The sequence below is a fragment of the Pelobates fuscus genome, chromosome 4 (genome assembly GCF_036172605.1).
Source record: "Pelobates fuscus isolate aPelFus1 chromosome 4, aPelFus1.pri, whole genome shotgun sequence".
Lineage (NCBI taxonomy): Eukaryota > Metazoa > Chordata > Amphibia > Anura > Pelobatidae > Pelobates > Pelobates fuscus.
In genome coordinates this window covers 255,984,385-256,004,944 of record NC_086320.1, presented here as the reverse complement: position 1 = coordinate 256,004,944, position 20,560 = coordinate 255,984,385, and the positions used below count along the sequence as shown (strand labels likewise).

The 20,560-nt window shown below is 41.5% G+C and overlaps 1 protein-coding gene across 1 annotated transcript in view; it reads right to left on the bottom strand.

The window, feature by feature from the left end:
* The window catches only part of ITGA9 (integrin subunit alpha 9), a 496,852-nt gene that overhangs the window by 228,840 nt on the left and 247,452 nt on the right, over positions 1-20,560 (bottom strand). The gene's annotated exons all lie outside the window — the stretch shown is intronic.

Sequence of the window (20,560 nt, the reverse complement as noted above, 5' to 3'; positions counted from 1 at the left end):
GAGACAGGACAGGAAGCTCTATGCTCGGAGTGCAAGATGTGTGTGTAAATCCAGGTTTGTGCTATTGCTAGAGGTACAGCAATTTCATTGAAATACCTGTTGCAATAGATATAGGCTGCCATCAATCTAACAATTAAATTGACATTGTCTAACAATCAGAAGAGGGTCGTATTTTCTGCTTTTTAAAACAATTGACATTGAACGAGTTAACATACAACATGACTGACCGCTGATGACACTGTTAAGATCTGGTTGAAAGAAAGCTTACAGTTAGGAAATGGCCATAATTGTAAGTTGCAAGAGGGCAAATAAACACATAATTACTCAAGGGACTCATAACAGTTGGCTGCATGACATTGATGCTGTCTGGATAGTCTCTGTGTTTAGTGGCGGCATAAATAAACACATGTTAGTCTGAGAGGAAGGAGTGTATTATATTTTCAAGCCTATATACACTATTAAGCAAAATACATTTAACTAACTCTACCACACCTATGTGTGATTATACGTGTTGAGAATGATAACTATATATTGTCTCTTTTCCAATAACTCAAACTTAATTCATTTTTCAGCTTTTATCATAGATATATATTGCGAAAAAACATGCATATATTATGCATAAAACCATACACATAAATCAAGTTGTATAAGCAAAGGATCTCCAGAGAGTGAATATTAAAAATCTGTTTTACAGTACTCTTTCAGCTTGGAAAGTTTTACACTGTCAAAACACATTGATTAGTGATACACTATCCTGCTCATAATAACACATTATAGATTTGTGATTTACTAAACATTTTTTAGTGGATAACATTACCATATATTATCACACAGGTAGCAAGTGGGATATATTACCGTTATATATTCAGAATCAATTTCCTCCCTGTGATTAACAGCCAAACTGTATGCCAATGAAGTGTTATTGTGTTCTAATACAGGGATTCAAACCCCCATTCTACCCTTAGGCAATAATGGAGTCATCTGTGAAGCACATGGCCTTTCACCAGGCAAAATCAGTTGGGTTGTTGATAAACTCCTCCTCCATTCCCTTCCAGTGCAATCCCCCTTCCCCCAGGAGGCACTCTGGTTCTGTTACATCCTAAGGGATTGACTAAGGGAGGTGTGTCCAACAGAAGGAGGGGCTAACCTGTTTAAAGCCCTGTGAATAGCACATTTTCGCTCTCTTTGGAATTACCTCTCTTCACCCTCACCTTCTCTCTCCCCTCTCCCCACTATACACACCCTCTCTCTCTCTTACTCTCAGCTGACGATCAATGGAGTGGTAACTGTATCATGTGTCTATGCCTGTTTTGTTATGTTAATTTAGCCTACTTTCCATTGAGTCAATGATTAGTTTTTAGTAGCAACATATACTAGCCTATTTCAAATGTATATGTATTGTTTATTTGTTTAATTAGCCTCTCTTAATAAATATTATTGAATTGCCGAAAGCAAGGAGTGTGGACTCTGACTTTACACTCGGTTTTTAAGTTATTATTTTAAGTTATTATTTTTAGTTATTAATGTTATTATTAATTCCAAGTTTATTCCAACTTGCGAGTTAAACATTATTACACTCCCTATCTTGATTCTCACTGTATACTTTAAATAGTTCTATATGGCACACTATATGTTTACAATGTTTATATGTGTGAGATAGTATGTACATTGAGTTAGGTGGAGTGTGTAATGTATTTTTTTTGGTCAGGTTTGTTAGGCTAGCATAAATTGTATAGGTCTACTTCAAGACAATAGTCAAGACAACATCATTACCATACCATAATATTTAGCTAGGAAGGTACACTGTTTGCTAATTTGCACGTTTGCCCATGTGTATCCATGAGAGAGAGATAGAGACAGACAGAGAGAGAGAGAGGGGTAGAGGGAAAGAAAGAACGAAAGAAAGTGTTAATTTTATGTACATACCACCCAGGCCGTGGTGCCATGGGCCGAGGCCGGCAGGGTAGATCACAGGATCCCCATGGCCGGTCCATGCAGGGCAGGCGCTATCCGTGCTATGGTAACGCTGCAGGTCTCACGAGAGTGAACTCTAGCCTTACAGGTTCACTCACTAGTTCACTCACCATTAGCACCACCAGGGATGGCAGCAGGGTCCCCCCTCACATGCTAAAGGTAAGAAGCGATACAATACTTTTTTTATTTTTTACTATTATTATTTAAAAAAAAAGAAAAAAACATATATATTGGCATTAACCTGCCTCCCCCAACACACAATAGCTCTAAACATACACAGCACCCTAACACACACACACAGCACCCTTACACAGCACCCTATCACACAAATCACACACACAGTACCCTCACACAGCACCCTAACACACAAAGCACACACATCACCCTCACACAGCACCCTAACACACAAAGCACACACACACACACATCACCCTCACACAGCACCGTAACACACAAAGCACACACATCACCCTCACACAGCACCTTAACACACAAAGCACACACACATCACCCTCACACAGCACCCTCACTCACACACAGCACCCTAACACACATCACCCGCAAACAGCACCCTAACATACACACACATCACCCTCACATAGCACCCTAACATACACACACATCACCCTCACATACACAGCAATCTTACTCACACACACAGGAACCTAACACACAAAGCACTCACGAACCCACACATACACATCACCCTCACTCACACACAGCACCCTAACACACATCACCCGCAAACAGCACCGTAACATACACACACATCACCCTCACATAGCACCCTAACATACACACACATCACCCTCACATATACAGCAACCTTACTCACACACACACACAGTACCCTAACACACAAAGCACTCACACAAACACACACACATCACCCTCACATAGCCCCCTAACACAGACAGACCCCCACTCACACACATAGCACCCACACAGCACCTAACACACACAGCACCCCCACTCACACATAGCACCCTCACACAACATACCTCACACACCCATACTGCACCCTCACACACACATACAGCACACACATACAGCACCATCACACACATCATACTAACACACACAGGACCCTCACACAAACACAAACACCCCCTCACACAGCACCCTAACACACACTGCACACCTCACACACAGCACCTTCACACACACACAGGACCCTCACACACACTGAACAACTCACACAAAGCACCCACACACACCATCCTCATACACACATACTGCACCCACACACACACAGCACACACACACACAGTGCACTCCTCACACATACACACAGCAGCCCCCAAACACACTGCACCACTCACACACACACACACACACAATACTTCCAAACATATATGTATATATACTACAGAACCCCTCACACACATACTGCACCCCTAAACACATTACATTCCAGACATACACTAGATCCCGTACCCAACTCTGGATCATCTACACATATACACACACTAGATCTCCTATACACACTCTGGGTCCTTCAAACACACACACACGCTGCACCACCTACACACACACTACATTTCTGACATACACACTCTGGATCCCCTATGCACACACTAGTTTCCTTGTAAGCAAACCCATACTACATTCCCTAAACACACACTCTACAACCCCTGCACACACACACTACATCACCTATACAAACACACACTACAGCCCGTATGCACACATTCGCTACATCCCCCATCCAACTAAAATCCCCTATCTTAGAAAACAAACCCCCTTAAGTGTTTGCTAAGATAAATGGTTTAAAGTAGTCTTGTAAAATGTAGAACTGTTTTATTTTGTGTGTGCACTGCTCCTTAATCTGTATTTGGTATAATTTTTAAATAATGCAGTCAGCCATAATTCAGGACAATGAAGCTAGATTTCCTGTTGGCAAATTGCATGGCAAATAGTATTTGCTAAGTATGTGTATTACCATAAACAAATATACAATGTTAAAAGAATAACTGTACAGTAACTACGCTACAGACACAAAAACACACACCAAAAATATGTTTGTATATCCGTAGTTAAATGAAAATACATTTCAGCAAGTGTGCCTCTATAATATAGAAATGGAATAACTGATTTTATATATACAGTACATTTATCAATATCGTGTAAAACATATTCTGGAATTCGAATCAGATAGTTGCCAAACAAAAATAAAAAAATAAATAAAAAAGAGAGACTAAAATCATTCACAAGGATGCCAGAAAAAAAATCCCAAGAGAAAAACAGCAAACCATCAAAAATATTTAGAATGTTTTTTCTAAAGTTTATAAATAATCACTGGCAGTTGCCCAGCTGCCTTTTAAGTGACAAAGCGCAAACAGCAGACTTTCTTTTTCTATTTCTGACTACATCATCAGAAGACTTTTTTTTTTCCTCATCTAAAATAAAATGTGTTCCACTTCATTTTTTGGCAGCTGGTGCAAGTGTCAGCGGAAGGGCGCCCTTTCAGACAAGTTTGCAGATATTGAATGCAGCTGTGTTTGTGTCCAAGCAGGCCAGATGTGGACACAATGGCAGATGTGCCAATCTTGTAATGCCCATCTAATATTGTCTACTGGGAGCATTTCACACCCCTAAGCCCCCCTCCAAAACTGTTCCTTGTGGTAGACCGTTTAAAATGCTTTTTATTTATGGCTCCCTCTTTCTGATAACTTTTCCAAAACTAAAGGACACATTAGTAACCATTGAAATTCTTAAAAAGCAGCTTGCATATTTTCCAGTCTAAATCCTCTATCTGAACTTACACAGTACTTTTAGAGTTTTATACTGGGCAAAAAAATTAATATAAAACAATAAATAAATAACAAAAAAAATGCTATTTAGATGTAAAGAGAAGTCATGCCCACAACTATTTGTACAATAAACAGAGGATCCCCACCACTAATTAACTATCCTGCCTCATCTCCCTGTCACCTTCCTTGGGAATTTGAGAGGTCCAAAGTCCATGTTTTTTGTTTAGTGGTTTGGTAATGGGAACCGTTTCCTTTGCAGGGGTAGGCAATCTTTAGCACTCCAGATGTCGTGGACTACATCTCCCCTGATGCGTTGATGTAAGAGCATTGAAGGGGGATGTAGTCCATAAGATCTGGAGAGCCGAATGTTGCCTACCTGTCAGAAAGGGGTGGTCCGTCCGAGTTAATGGCAGATCATGGCAGGCTGGCTCACTGAGGGCAGACTCTGCAGGGAGCACAGTTTCAGTGCTATGTGCAGGGTTCTTGGGCCCTAATCACAGTACGAATGCATCTATTGATAAGTTCATGCTATGAATGTTGGGGACAGTTCCCTGGGGTCCCCAAAAGCGGGAAACTAGGGAACTTAGGCAGGACAGAGGACAAGACCCGAAAATAGGGATTGTCAAGATATATTGTGCTAAATATATTGTGATATCTCTACCTGCCGATGAGTGGGACAGGGAAGAGAGCTATGACACTGAATTCTCGTTACATTAATTTATGCCATGGCCACAGTAATTAGGAGTGAGGATAGGAAAAGTTGCAAGGGAAGTAAAAGCTGGAGATATTGTACTTCTCTTCTAAGAGACACTTAAGGACTCGAGATCCAATTGTAGTCCTACTACTTGTTAGTATGAAATATAATGCATACTTTTTACACCAAATAGAGTGGACACTGCATTCAGAAACTTAAAAAGACAGTTGGTTGAGACACCAGTTAAAAGAATGGAATATTAACCTGTTTTGTGTACAATGTGCGATAAACACAAAAGAAACGTTGAGGATTGATTATTTTGGTTTTTGCTACAACCAAGTTCAGAATCTTTAGAACTATACATTACATGACGACAGACATGTTCTAGCACACTCAAGTTGCTTGGTAAAATCTAAGCACAAAGGACTTCATTGTCACATTAGCAGATACTTTCCACATTACAGCAAATTACCTTCCTCTTCATGAACTGCATTCATTAGAAATCGTGGGTTATTTACCAAGGGAAACACTACATTTTTGTCCTCCTATACCACACCCCAGCACAGCATCCTTTGTCGTCTACCCTACTTCGGAATTGATTTCCTTTTCAAAACCAACTCGGAGAAAATATATAGTGATTTTAAATAGATAACTGCAGTATCCCCACAAGGAGCAGCAGGTGGGCATAACATTAAATGTTAAAATTTATAACAGAAGTAAGTGCGTTTACAAGCCAAAGTAATCAATGTGGAGAGGTTTCATGAACAGTGTATTACTGTTCATGGCAAACTATACCATCCTGTGTTCTAGTGATATACGCACACACATTAGTTCAGCTTTCCACTGCTAAGAGTAATAATTTTGTTTGATATAAGCTACAGGGTGAAAAAGGAGTTAATGCCAACCTCCAATAATTTACTAAAAGTCAGTAAAAAAAAAAAAAAAGGAAAGCTGTAAAAACCGAATGTGTCAGTAAAGTCTGTAAACTTATTGAGCTGTGTACTAAGAAATAATATATGCAGGTTATTTGCCATATAATTCAGTTATATATCTCTTCACCACCCTAAGTGTTGGCAAGGAAGAATTCTTCTCTTTTCTTACTAGTAACCACATAAGTTGAATGATGTGGGCAGCAGAATGACGAAGTTAAATAACAAAAAATGTTTGGTGACTAACCCACTAAAGTAATTAAAGCATTTTTTTTAAAAAAACACTCCACTTATATATATATATTGATGTACCATGCAAACTGGTTGGATAAATACATCGACACACTCACAGTAAGGTTTGTCAGCTTTTGGAAGGAAATAATAATGTTGCATCAATGGCAAACTGTTAACTTATCAGGCATTAGAATAAAAAATGAATAAGTAATTCCGGTACAAGGCATTATATATGTGAGCCTACTGTCCATGATGTAAATTTACACAGAAGTCATATTGAAATGAAATATCTTTTTTATTTCATTTTTACTTGTAGTCCCTAATCAGAACAATGTAACGATACGAATGTACCAGCCCATATGATATAGTAAAAATCATAGTAGTATATTATATGCAGGTCAGTAACAATATAAAACAAACAGCTTTCAGAGTAAGCCACTACTAGAATAACAAACGGGTCGCAAGAGTATTCTGAGAACGGACAGCAACTGAAATAGCCTGCCCTTCGGTAGGTCCCCGCTCAGAACTCAAGCTGGTTTTAGCTCATCTTGTGCCATTACAGAGAGAACATATCTGAAGCATATCAGACTGGTCCCACCCATACGGGTAGTCCAGATCCGAAATGCCAGCAAGTTCTCTCTGCACGAGAGATACAGCAACCCCAGACGATCGTTTCAGCCTTGTTAGGCATCATCAGTGAGGCATAGCTAATATCTCTCTAGGCACCGTGAGCAAGGGGTCCACGTCTGGATTACCCTTTAAACTTATGGAGAGAAAAAACGGGTCGCAAGAGTATTCTGAGAACGGACAGCAACTGAAATAGCCTGCCCTTCGGTAGGTCCCCGCTCAGAACTCAAGCTGGTTTTAGCTCATCTTGTGCCATTACAGAGAGAACATATCTGAAGCATATCAGACTGGTCCCACCCATACGGGTAGTCCAGATCCGAAATGCCAGCAAGTTCTCTCTGCACGAGAGATACAGCAACCCCAGACGATCGTTTCAGCCTTGTTAGGCATCATCAGTGAGGCATAGCTAATATCTCTCTAGGCACCGTGAGCAAGGGGTCCACGTCTGGATTACCCTTTAAACTTATGGAGAGAAAAAACGGGTCGCAAGAGTATTCTGAGAACGGACAGCAACTGAAATAGCCTGCCCTTCGGTAGGTCCCCGCTCAGAACTCAAGCTGGTTTTAGCTCATCTTGTGCCATTACAGAGAGAACATATCTGAAGCATATCAGACTGGTCCCACCCATACGGGTAGTCCAGATCCCATTTTTTACTACTAGAATAACAGATGATCTCAATCAATTATAATAAGAGTTCACATCAATGAGAACAAGTTTAATTTTAAGGAGAGCTTTAAGGAGGAATATGCCAAGTCTACAAATAAGTTAATGGTGTTACTACAGCAGGGTAAGGATTCTCGAGCATAAGGAAAACTAATTTGATTTGAGGCTAAAAAAAAGCACAGACTGGAGAAAATCAAATTGTAAGCAGATTCCTGAATTTATTTAAGTGTCTTATAGAAAGAAAAACGAAATATCCTTCAGAAAATGCAAGCAAAATATTGTATTATTAAGCATCACTAACTGGACAGAAAACTATATGACTAGTGTGACGCATTACAACAAATTTTCTTAATTGAGGGGATCATTATCCCGCTAGCTTTCCTTATTTTAATTCCTTATTTTAACTTTTTTCCTTCAATTACAGAAACGTCTAAAAAATAATTATTCATCAATAGTACTCTGTAAACTAAGCCTAATTCTCTATAACATTTATACGAGGTATACACTGATCAGCCACAACATTAAAACCACTGAGCCGAAGTGAATAACATTAATTATATTGTTACAATGGCACCTATCAATGGGTGGGATATATTATGCAGAATGTGAACAGTCAGTTCTTGAATTTCATGTTGTTAAAACAGGAAAATTGGGCAAGTGCAAAGATTTGAATTACCAAGTTTGAGAAGGACCAAATAAGGAAGGCTAGATGACTGGGTCAAAGCATCTCCAAAACAGGAAGTCTAGTGGGGTGTACCAGTATGCAGTCGTTAGTACCCACCAACAGTGGTGCAAGGAAGGTCAACCAGTGAACCAGCATCAGGCACCTAAGGCTCATAGATGCATGTGGGTAGCGAAGGCTAGCCTGTCTGTCCAATCACCGAGAGCTACTGTAGCTCAAATTGCTGAAAAACATAAATGCTTGCCATGACAGAAAGGGGTCAGAACACGCAGTACATTGCAGTTTGATACGTTTAGGGCTGCAGAGCTGCAGACTGGTCCGAGTACCCATTATGACCTCTGTCCACCACTGAAAACGCCACCAATGGGGACGTGAGCATCATAATTGGATCATGGAACAATGGAAGAAGGTTGACCTGGTGGATTTTATCTGGGGAAGAGATGACAGCAGGATGTACTATGGGAAGGAGGCAATGTTATGCTCAGGGCAATATTCACACTTTGCATGTTGACATCAAACATCTTTAAATCACCCATAGGAAAGCATTGATTTTAAGCATTGAGCTAGTGCAGAGGGACCTTGGAATTGAAGTAAGGTAGGTGTAAAAAGGGAGTTTAAACCTTGATTTGCCACTGGCGGGTGTGAGGGAGTAGCAAAGGGACACTATAGTGTTAGGAATACAGTTTTGTAATCCTAACACTATATTGTTCATTTAACTTCTTAAGGACGGCGGGTGTACTATGCAGTCCTGAAAAATGTGGACTTTAACCAGCTCGTAATACTTACCTACTGTGAGTGTCCCCCTGGATATATCCCATCCTTTGGGGGCCATGTGATTGCAATGTATATATATTATGTATATAATTTCATTATAAGTGTATTTTGAGATATATATATATATATATATATACACACACACACACACATACACATATATATATCAAAATACACTTATAATGAAATTAATAAAATGACATAAAAAAAATGTAAAAAAAAAATATATATATATATACACAAATTATTGGCAATGTCCCATCCCTGCTAGCCAGGCCCTAAAACTATTTATACAGTATTTTGCAGTTTAAACAGTAAGCTGGTAAAATCAGTATTTGATCAATTTACAAGCACTTCATATGTAAACAGTTATGCCTCACTCCATCAGTTTCAACTTTGTCAATGATATCTAATTGATATAAATAACATAGTTCACTAGCCAGTGCACAGGCAGTAACACTGGCAGTCAGAGTTGAAGAAAAGTAAAATTGACCTTCCATCCCACCTCACATGATGGATGACTTCACAGGTCACTGTGAGGTGAAGCTTCTATTAAACAGGAGCACAGTAGAAGGAGACTGCCATATAAAGACAATGTAAGCAAATTATTTTATTTTTTTTTTTAAACAGAAAATATTATCATTATTTTTATAAGTGGCACTGACATTCAATTTTTAAAGGCTTGCCTACAACCCTTACAAAATTCATCATATCATATCAGGTAATGTATTTTTTTCTAAAATACATTATATGATCAAAGCAAAAATACTATGCTTACTGAGAGAAACCGCAGATAAAACATCAAATATTTTACCATACAAGGGGCTCCTGTGAGTTTCTTCGATAGAAAAATACTGTTTCTACAAGACATATTTCTTTGTCACACAAGTTATATGTTTTGAAAATAGAGCCAACATTTCCTAACATAGTTTAATCACCTCAACCCACATTTGTATCAATAACATCAATAACAAACAACTAATTTTGCAACCTTCAGCACTCCAGATACAAAGTTGTATTCCTAACAGTACAGTGCCCTCTGGTTCCCTCACCACCTCCTTTCCCCCCCACCCGCCCCTCATGTATAGGGTTTAAATACACTTTACTTAATCACCCGATTCCAGGACCAATGTCCCTCGTCTACTCCAACGTCATCCAAAGGCTAATGCGCAGCGAGCACCGAGAGGGCATTTGGCCCTCCCAATAGGAAAGCATTGCTTTCACTGGCGCTGTATGTCTTCATGCAGAGCGTGAGGATGCTCAGCATCGATTAGGCGATCTGGAGTATGTTAGGATCCAGGAAGTGCCTCTAGTGACTGCCATACAAAGACAATGTAATCAAATTAAATATTTAAAAAAAAAAAAAACAGAAAATATAATCATTATGCAATATAAGTGGAACTGACATTCAATTTTCAAAGGCTTGCCTACAACCCTTACAAAATTCTATACTGATTGACAGCCATTCAAATCAATCTTAGTGCTGCAAGGTAACTATTGCAGTTTCTCTAAAACAGCAATGATTTACATTGCAGGTCTAAGTCGGACAGGGACACTGCACCCAGACCACTTCAATGAGATGACATGGTCTCGGTGCCTTTATAGAGTCTCTTAATTTGCAAACCTGTTCGCATAGAATCTTGTGTGTGGCAAGTCACTTCATAGGATCTGTAAAACAAACTACAGGGAAAGCCCACAGAGACTTTGCCACGTGCATTAATGTTACAAAAACCCCAACTATCAGCTATTAATTTAACTAGCATTTATAAAACACCATTGCAGTAAGAGTATAAGCAACAAGATACAAAAACAAGCGCTAACAGGAAATGAAGGCAAAATGGTCTTTCCCAAACAAGCTTATAATCTAGAGATAATGTCTAGTATATCTAGAGTCTTTATTTAAAACAGCAGCAGAACTACTGCCAGTGAAGACTGACCTGAGGCCTGCAAGCTCAGGGGGCCCACCGGGTGGCCCATGCACCTATCTGTTTAGGAATGTGTCAGTGTGTTTATATGTGTGTATTTGTATGTGTCTATGTGTATGTATATCTGTGAAAGTTTGTATGTATGTGGCAGTGTATGTGTGTATGTGTTTACATCCCAGCAACCAAACACCAACACAACATGCAAACACACGCAATCAAAGACAGACAATACACACAAACAGAAACCTGTACTAAAACGCCAAAATTATATACAAACACCTCTTCATTCAAACACCAACACTACACACAAAACCACAACTGCATTTGAAAGCCAACACTACATAAAAACACGCCCCTGCATTAAAATGCAAACACTACACACAAGTACAGCAATTCAATCTAATGGCAACAGTACAACCCATTCCGTACACACACATACTCTATACAAAAACATGCTTACATTCAAATGCACAAACACTGCTCACAAATATATCCCTGAAAGGGATGAGCAAATGGTATATCTCTAGCTGGCATGGCACTGTGTGGGAGTTGTACAACAGATGTGGATCTACCACTCTTGCGCTAGAGGGGGCCCAAAAAAATGTCTTGCAACAGGGCCCTCTCTACATTAGTTCCACCGCTGATTAAAAAGGTTCCAACATTAAAGATTTGCCAATAAGCAGTTATTTTTATTTTTTTTCTGACAACCCAGACATTTTACTTCTTTCCCATATCCCATTAGCTTGGACTTTTACAATTGATAACACATTCTGGCAGATACTTCGTAAATAAGACCTTATTTAACTTCACAGTCCATATGTGACATCCATGTACCTTCATTCATGTCAAAAATTCACACACTTCCCAGAGTTTTAAGCTATGATTTTATGCAGACAATCTTAAAAGTCATGTTTGGGCGCGTTTAACATAGTGCAGACAGCTAACAGGTGGTACTGTCTGCAGAACGTCTCCTTTTCAAAGATATATTCTAAAATCTGTATTATTTCATGGATCGGATTCTCAATGTTTGGGTTACAAAATTACTATTTACATGTAAATCAGATGCTGGATGTATCATTTTCAGAATAAATGGCAGCTTCATTCTGAGAATGTTTATATCTAAAAAAAATCAATCCCACACATCAAGTTATGAAAAAATATATGTGTGTATAGATAGACAATACATCTGGAGTATTATACGCCTGTCAGTAAATACAGGAACAATTACCAGGGCTCAAAATATCCTTTTACCACTACCAAATTCACATTTAGCCCTGGGGAGTAAACATTCCCTCCTGGAGGTTAAACTACGGCTAGTAGTGGTAAGTAACTATTAACTCCTGGCTAGTAGAATAGTAATACAAACTTCACATTTAATCTTTGACTCTCCAATCCATTACTTTATACTATTCCCTTTGCCTTTAAACATAATTTTCTTTGCTGTCCTGAAAGTGAAAGCAAACCCTAGATTTCTATGTCATAGAGACATATGATGACCAGAGAGTATTTTCTATAGATCTCATTGACATATTTTCATGTCACTTGTTGGGTTTAACTGCTTTAAGAATAACTTGTCAGTCTGGCCAGGTAGACATGCCCAATTCATCACCTCTACATAAATGCATTTTGAGAGGGCAGATTCATTTCTGTAACTGGTAGGATTTTCCAAACCACCTTTATATTGTTAATTGTGCATTAGTTTCCTGCCTCTCTCCTGTTTTTATTGTGGGAGAGTACATAAACATTCACTAATAGACAGATGAGCCTCACAGCAGGCCACATACTCACTCGCTTCATCCTATGCAGATTTTTGTTTTTTATTTCATTACCATATGCTTAATTATATTTGGAAAATTAAGCACCCTTGCAAATTACACTTTTCCTATTTTTCCCATCCCGACACCTCCTACTTATTTTTGATGTATTCAGGATTGTAGCATTCCTCCTACTTAACATTAATTCCAGCTGCATAAGTGATATTACATGGTCAAACCACGCAGATCTTTCTCTCACTATTTGTCTCCCCCAGGTCCATTGGACTTGGAGATTCAACCTAAGCCTTCTACAAAAAACAAAAAAGGGGTTTATTTACTAAAGACTCGATTTTGTCTGAATGGACAAAATGTGGTGGAAATGGCAGGATTCTGACCAGAATGGCAAATCTCATATTTACTAAAGTCAATTCTAAATTCAAACTGTCCGAATTTACAACAATCAGCTGAATGCATTTGGTGTCTGTTTTAAAATCAGTGCTTTTCGCAACTCAACTCTATACAAAATATAGGATCCAGAATATTTACAAAGAACATTTCATCCCCTGCCTCAACCTGCGGGCATTTGACCTGTCCAAAGCCCACCCATGAGCAGCGGGTCTGGGCTATTTGATTAAAAAAAAGTGACGTTCCTCTGTCCCTCAATCCCTTACACATGAGAAGCAAGTGGGGGCTCTAAAATTTAACCAGGGGGACACTAAACAATACCTTAATGGGTGACAGGGGTAACTATTTATTTAATAAGGTTATTTAGGTTGAATGTAAGTACATGCTTATTTATTGTGGCAAGGAAAAACTATTGGTGATAAAAGGACTGATAGAAAAGTAAAACTTTTAAAATTCTCCAAATGAGACAAAATAAAATGTTTTTCTTCATTCTAATTACTTGTAACATGCCAAAAATGTTGTTCTCCAAACAAAATATATCTAGTCATCAAAGTGTTATACCATGCCTTAATGTAACAGGGGTTAACAAAAGTGTTTTCATTCCTCAGGTTGACAATCCTTTTAACAGAACACAGACTGACATCTCTGGAAAAGGTATGTGCTTTAAAGTTTGAGCAATTTAGTATTGCCTTTCAGAAAGTTATTGTTCATTGGCTTTATACTGCAAAGCTATTAAACATATCATAAATCATGAAACAACTCTTAAACATTGTAAAGTAGGTGTTGTAATGTGACTGTTGTGATCCAAATGAAGCCCATATTGCAGTAGAAAAGCAGTATCTTAAAAATCCACACCAATGAAAGCATCCATATAAAAAGCAGCAGAGGGTTTAAGATTACACAATTAAGGTGAAACTACACCAAACTGTCATATATAGACATTATGCCATTATCATTTTCACCATCATTTATTAATAAAAAAAAATATGATGCACCGCAATGCAAGAGGATACATGAAGGCATGGTATAACACTTTAAAGGCACACAGACCACTTTATCTCATTTAAGTGGTCTGGATGCAATGTCCCTGTCCCACTATCCCTGCAATATAAAATATTGCTGTTTACATTGCAGTGTTAAGACTGCCTCTATATGCTGGACATTCTCATACTGTGCATGAGGATGTCCAGCGTCTTGTCTTTTTCTTATGGGGAAGGCCTAATGCATGCACAGAACTATGCGCAATAGGTTCTTGAATCATGCTGACATCGGAGAAGGGGAAACAGAGTCAGCGCCGAGGGACCTCAGCGATAGAACAGGTAAGTGGTTAAAAGGCTTTAAACCTTTCATTGTGGTAGAGGGAGCCCACAGGGGGAAAGGGACCATGTAGTTTTAGAAATAAACACTAAAGTGTTCTTTTAAGGCATTCATTAGTGATGTCCCGAATGGTTTGCTGGCGAATAGTTCCTGGCGAACATCGCTTGTACGCATTCGCCTCGGACGGCGAACATATGCGCTGTTCGGTACGCCCCCTATTCGTCATCATTGAGTAAACTTTGACCCTGTACCTCAGAGTCAGCAGACACATTCCAGTCAATCAGCAGCAGACCCTCCCTCCCAGACCCTCCCACCGTCTGGACAGCATCCATTTTACATTCATTGTGAAGCTGCATTCTTAGTGAGAGGAGGGACAGTGTAGCTGCTGCTGATTTGATAGGGAAATTGAGAGCTAGGTTAGTGTATTCAGTGTCCACTACAGTCCTGAAGGACTCATCTGATCTCTGCTGTAAGGACAGCACCCCAAAAGCCCTTTTTAGGGCTAGAACATCAGTCTGCTTTTTTTTTGTGTGTAATGTAATTGCAGTTGCCTGCCTGCCAGCCTGTGTGTCAGGCTCACAGCATATACTGTACCCATTTGCCCAGTGCCACCACTCACTCACTGGTGTCACAATAGCTTGCATTTAAAAAAAAAAAAACGTTTTTGACTGTAATATAATAGCAGTCAGTTTCCTTCACGCGTGTGCGTTTCAGGGCCTGCCAGGGCACAGTGTCACACCAGTGCAACTCATATCTGGTGTAACAGTAGTGTACATTTAAAAAAAAAAAAAAAATATTTTTACTGTAATAGATTGAATAGCAGTTAGTTGTCTGCCAGCGTGTGTGTCAGGCGCACAGCGTATACTGTGCCCACTTGCCCAGTGCCACCACTCATATCTGGTGTCACAATAACTTGTATTTAACAAAATCAAAACTTTTTTGACTGTAATATAATAGCAGTCAGTTTCCTTCACGCGTGTGCGTTTCAGGGCCTGCCAGGGCACCTAGTCACACCAGTGCAACTCATATCTGGTGTAACAGTAGTGTACATTTTTAAAAAAAAAAAAATTTTGACTGTAATAGATTGAATAGCAGTTAGTTGTCTGCAAGCGTGTGTGTCAGGCCTACAGCGTCTACTCTGCCAACTTCTGCCAGTGCACAGTGCCACTCATATCTGTTGTCACAGTAGCTTGCATGCATAGTTCTACTAATAAAAAAAAAAAAATGACAGGCAGAGGCAGGCCACTCCGCAGGGGCGGTCGTGGTGCTGTGATTCCCTTTGGCCCTAGAATAATGCCCAGTGTTTAGAGGCCACTTACCCTGAACTGGAAAAGTTCTGAGGACATAGTTGACTGGCTAACACAGGACACCCAATCTTCTACAGCTTCCGCTCGGAACCTTGACGCACCATCCTCCTCCAGCTTAGCTTCGGGCACCTCTCAAGTTACCACTCTCCCGCCTGCCGCCACCACCGACACTAGCACCACAGCCGCTTCACTTGATATGTCAGAGGAGTTATTTACACATCAGTTGGTAGAAATGAGTGATGTGCAAGCATTATTGCTAGAGGATGTAGATAACAGGGATATGTCTCAGTCAGGCAGCATTACACACATGGACGTACGGTGTGATGATGATGATGATATACCCGCTGCTGCTTCCTTTGCTGAGTTGTCAGATACAAGTGAAGCGGTTGATGATGACGAATCGTCTGTGGATGTCACGTGGGTGCCCGCTAGAACAGAAGAAGAACAGGGGGAAAGTTCATATGGGGAGACAGAGAGGAGGAGGAGGAGACGAGTTGGAAGCAGGGGGAGGTCGTCGCAAGGAGCTAGTGGCACAGTCAGACAGCAAGCATCGGTACCCGGGGTCAGCCAGACAGCACGCCAATCAACGCATGCTGTTGCCACCACCAGAATGCCGTCATTGCAGAGCTCAGCAGTGTGGCATTTTTTTTGTGTGTCTGCCTCTGACAACAGCGATGCCATTTGCAACCTGTGCCAAAAGAAACTGAGTCGTGGGAAGTCCAACACCCACCTAGGTACAACTGCTTTGCAAAGGCACATGATCGCACATCACAAACGCCTATGGGATCAACACATGAGCTGCACACAAACTCAAAGCCGCCATCCTCCTCCTGGTCCAGCATCTTCAGCCACGTCAACCACTGCTGTCCTCCTTTCCCCCTCTCAACCATCCGCCACTCCGTCTCTCGCCTTGAGCAGTTCCTGCTCATCTGCCCACAGTCAGGTGTCTGTCAAGGACATGTTTGAGCGTAAGAAGCCAATGTCACAAAGTCACCCCCTTGCCTGGCGTCTGACAGCTGGCTTGACTGAACTCTTAGCCCAAAAGCTTTTATCATACAAGCTGGTGGAGTCTGAGGCGTTCAAAAAATTTGTAGCTATTGGGACACCGCAGTGGAAGGTACCTGGACGAAATTTCTTTGCACAAAAGGCAATCCCCAACCTGTACTAGATTGTGCAAAAGGAAGTAATGACATGTCTGGCACACAGTGTTGGGGCAAGGGTCCATCTGACCACTGATACCTGGTCTGCAAAGCATGGTCAGGGCAGGTATATCACCTACACTGCGCATTGGGTAAACCTGCTGACGGCTGCCAAGCATGGAATGCGTGGCTCTGCAGAGGAGTTGGTGACACCGCCATGACTTGCAGGCAGGCCTGCTGCCACCTCCTCTACTCCTCCTACTCCATCCTCTTCCATAACCTCCTCGGCTGAGTCCTCTTCTGCTGCTGCGTCTTGCTCTACATCAACGGCACCCCCCCCAGCTCCCCAGGTACTATTCCACATCCCGGATACGGCAGTGTCACGCCGTCTTGGGGTTGACTTGCCTGAAAGCAGAGAGTCACACCAGACCAGCACTCCTGTCCGGCTTGAACGCACAGGTGGATCAGTGGCTGACTCCGCACCAACTGGAGATCGGCAAAGTGGTTTGTGACAATGGAAGAAATTTGTTGGCGGCATTGAATTTGGACAAGTTGACACATGTGCCGTGCATGGCACATGTGTGTAATCTGATCGTACAACGCTTTGTGCTTAAGTACCCAGGCTTACAGGACGTCCTGAAGCAGGCCAGGAAGGTGTGTGGCCATTTCAGGAGTTCCTACATGGCCATGGCGCACTTTTCTGATATCCAGCGGCGAAACAACATGCCAGTGAGGCGCTTGATTTGCGACAGCCCGACACGTTGGAATTCAACACTCCTAATGTTCGACCGCCTGCTCCAACAAGAAAAAGCTGTTATCGAGTATTTGTATGACCGGGGTGCTAGGACAGCCTCTGCGGAGCTGGGATTTGTTTTGCCACGTTACTGGACGCTCATGCGCAATGCCTGTAGGCTCATGCGTCCTTTTGAGGAGGTGACAAACCTAGTCAGTCGCACCGAAGGCACCATCAGCGACATCATACCATTTGTTTTCTTCCTGGAGCGTGCCCTGCGAAGAGTGCTGGATCAGGCCGTAGATGAGTATGAAGAGGAAGAGTTGTGGTCACCATCACCACCAGAAACAGCCTTATCAGCATCGCTTGCTGGACCTGCGGCAACGCTAGAAGAGGATTGTGAGGAAGAGGAGTCAGAGGAGGAATGTGGCTTTGAGGAGGAGGAGGAAGACCAACCACAACAGGCATCCCAGGGTGCTCGTTGTCACCTATCTGGTACCCATGGTGTTGTACGTGGCTGGGGGGAAGAACATACCTTCAGTGAGATCACTGAGGACGAGGAACGGGACATGAGTAGCTCGGCATCCAACCTTGTGCAAATGGGGTCTTTCATGCTGTCTGCCTGTTGAGGGACCCTCGTATAAAAAGGCTGAAGGAGAACGACCTGTACTAGGTGTCCACGCTACTAGACCCCCGGTATAAGCAGAAAGTGCCTGAAATGTTACCGAATTACGGCAAGTCGGAAAGGATGCAGCAGTTCCAAAATCAATAAAAAAAGTATGCTTTACATAGCGTATAAGGGTGATGTCACAGCACAACGGGAATCTAACAGGGGAAGAGGTGAAAGTAATCCTCCTCCTCCCACGACCACGCCGGCAAGGACAGGACGCTTTACAGACGTGTTGTTGGAGGACATGCGGAGCTTTTTAAGTCCTACGCATCGCCACAGCCCTTCGGGGTCCACCCTCAGAGAACGACTCGACCAACAGGTAGCAGACTACCTCGCCTTAACTGCAGATATCGACACTTGTGGCCTGCCCCGCTTCAAGTGTCCAGTCAGAAAGGACCTTCAGTGCAGCAGGAGGTATTGTCACTGAGAAGAGAAGTCGCCTAGGTCAAAAAAGTCTAGATTACCTCACCTTTATTAAGATGAATGAGGGATGGATCCCGAAGGGACTGACAGTGGGCGAAACATTCGACTAAAAAAGGCCTGATGAGGGGGACGTAACAGGGTGTCGCGGCTGCCGGCCCGCCGCGTGATATTTAAATCCCTAGCACACCCCAGTACCTTGCCCTGTCGTGGTTTCTTGTTCCTGGTTTCCTGAGAGTGCTTTATCATTGTGAATCTGATTTCCTGGTATCCTGATCTTGGCTTTTCCCTGGTTATTCTGAATTCTGGTTTCCATGACTTGGCTTGTGTAAACGGTATTGTGTATTTTCTGGCTTCCTTGACCTCGGCTTTCCCTTTCACCATTCTCTGTCTCTAGCATATTAGTCCGGCCATTCTAAGGTCCGGTTTACGCTCTGTCCTTTTATTTTCCTTTTCTTGCCTATGTATATGTTTATGGACTGTTTGCGGTTGTTTGCGGTGCGTTAACCGGGGAGTTTGGTCTGTCACTGTGAAGCGGGCGTAACCCTTACACTACCTGATCGATACAACATCATACCTGATGTTTTAAAGCACGTTATTCCTAACAATTTAGGAATGTTAGGTGATTTATGCCCTTTATGGATTAAAAACAGACTCTGCATCAACTATGTAATTTTCCATGGGAGTTTTGCCACGGATTCCCCCCCCGGCATGACACAGTCCAGGTGTTAGTCCCCTTGAAACAACTTTTCCATCACTATTGTGGCCAGAAAGAGTCCCTGTGGGTTTTAAAATTCGCCTGCCTATTGAAGTCTATGGCAGTTCGCCCGGTTCGCCCATTCGCGAACATTTGCGGAAGTTCGCGTACAGAATATTTTATGTTCGCGACATCACTAGTATTTATGAATACAAAGTATTGCATGACTCTGATTCGTGTGTTTCTGGAATGGTAATACATAGTATGCTTGATTTAGTAAGCAGCTCCATCCAGAAAAGTTGGCAGTAGAGCCAGTAAATGATTATGATCCCACAGGATCCTAGTTAAGTTAATTCATTCTTTACACAAGGGTGGTGAAAAAGACCCAGCAAATTTGTGGTTCTGGAGTCCCTAGGTGAGTGCTTAAAGGGATAATCTGGACCCCTAAAGCACTTTAGCTTGCTGAAAAACTGTGAAGAATGTGTCCTCTTTTTTATTTTACAAGAAGTGCAAATTTCAATAAAAATTGACACTTTTATAAATTAACCTGGTTACACCTCACCAGACACCATGTTCTGTTACTTCCTGGTTTGTTTAGCTCAGTGGAGGCAGCAATTGCCCAGAGCAACTGTCTTGCAAAGACTTCCCATTGAGCTGCACTGGGAAGACTATGATTGGACAGCCAGAAAGCCGGGTTAGTAGGGAAGGGTTTGTAAAGGCTGCAGACAAGAGAACTGCAGGTTTTTCAAGCGGTTTTTAGATATACCCACAACGAAAAGAAATGCCCAGCGAAATGCACACACGTTGTCATTTGGGGTATATCTACTATACAGTGACATTTATTTTGTGTTTGGGCAATGGAG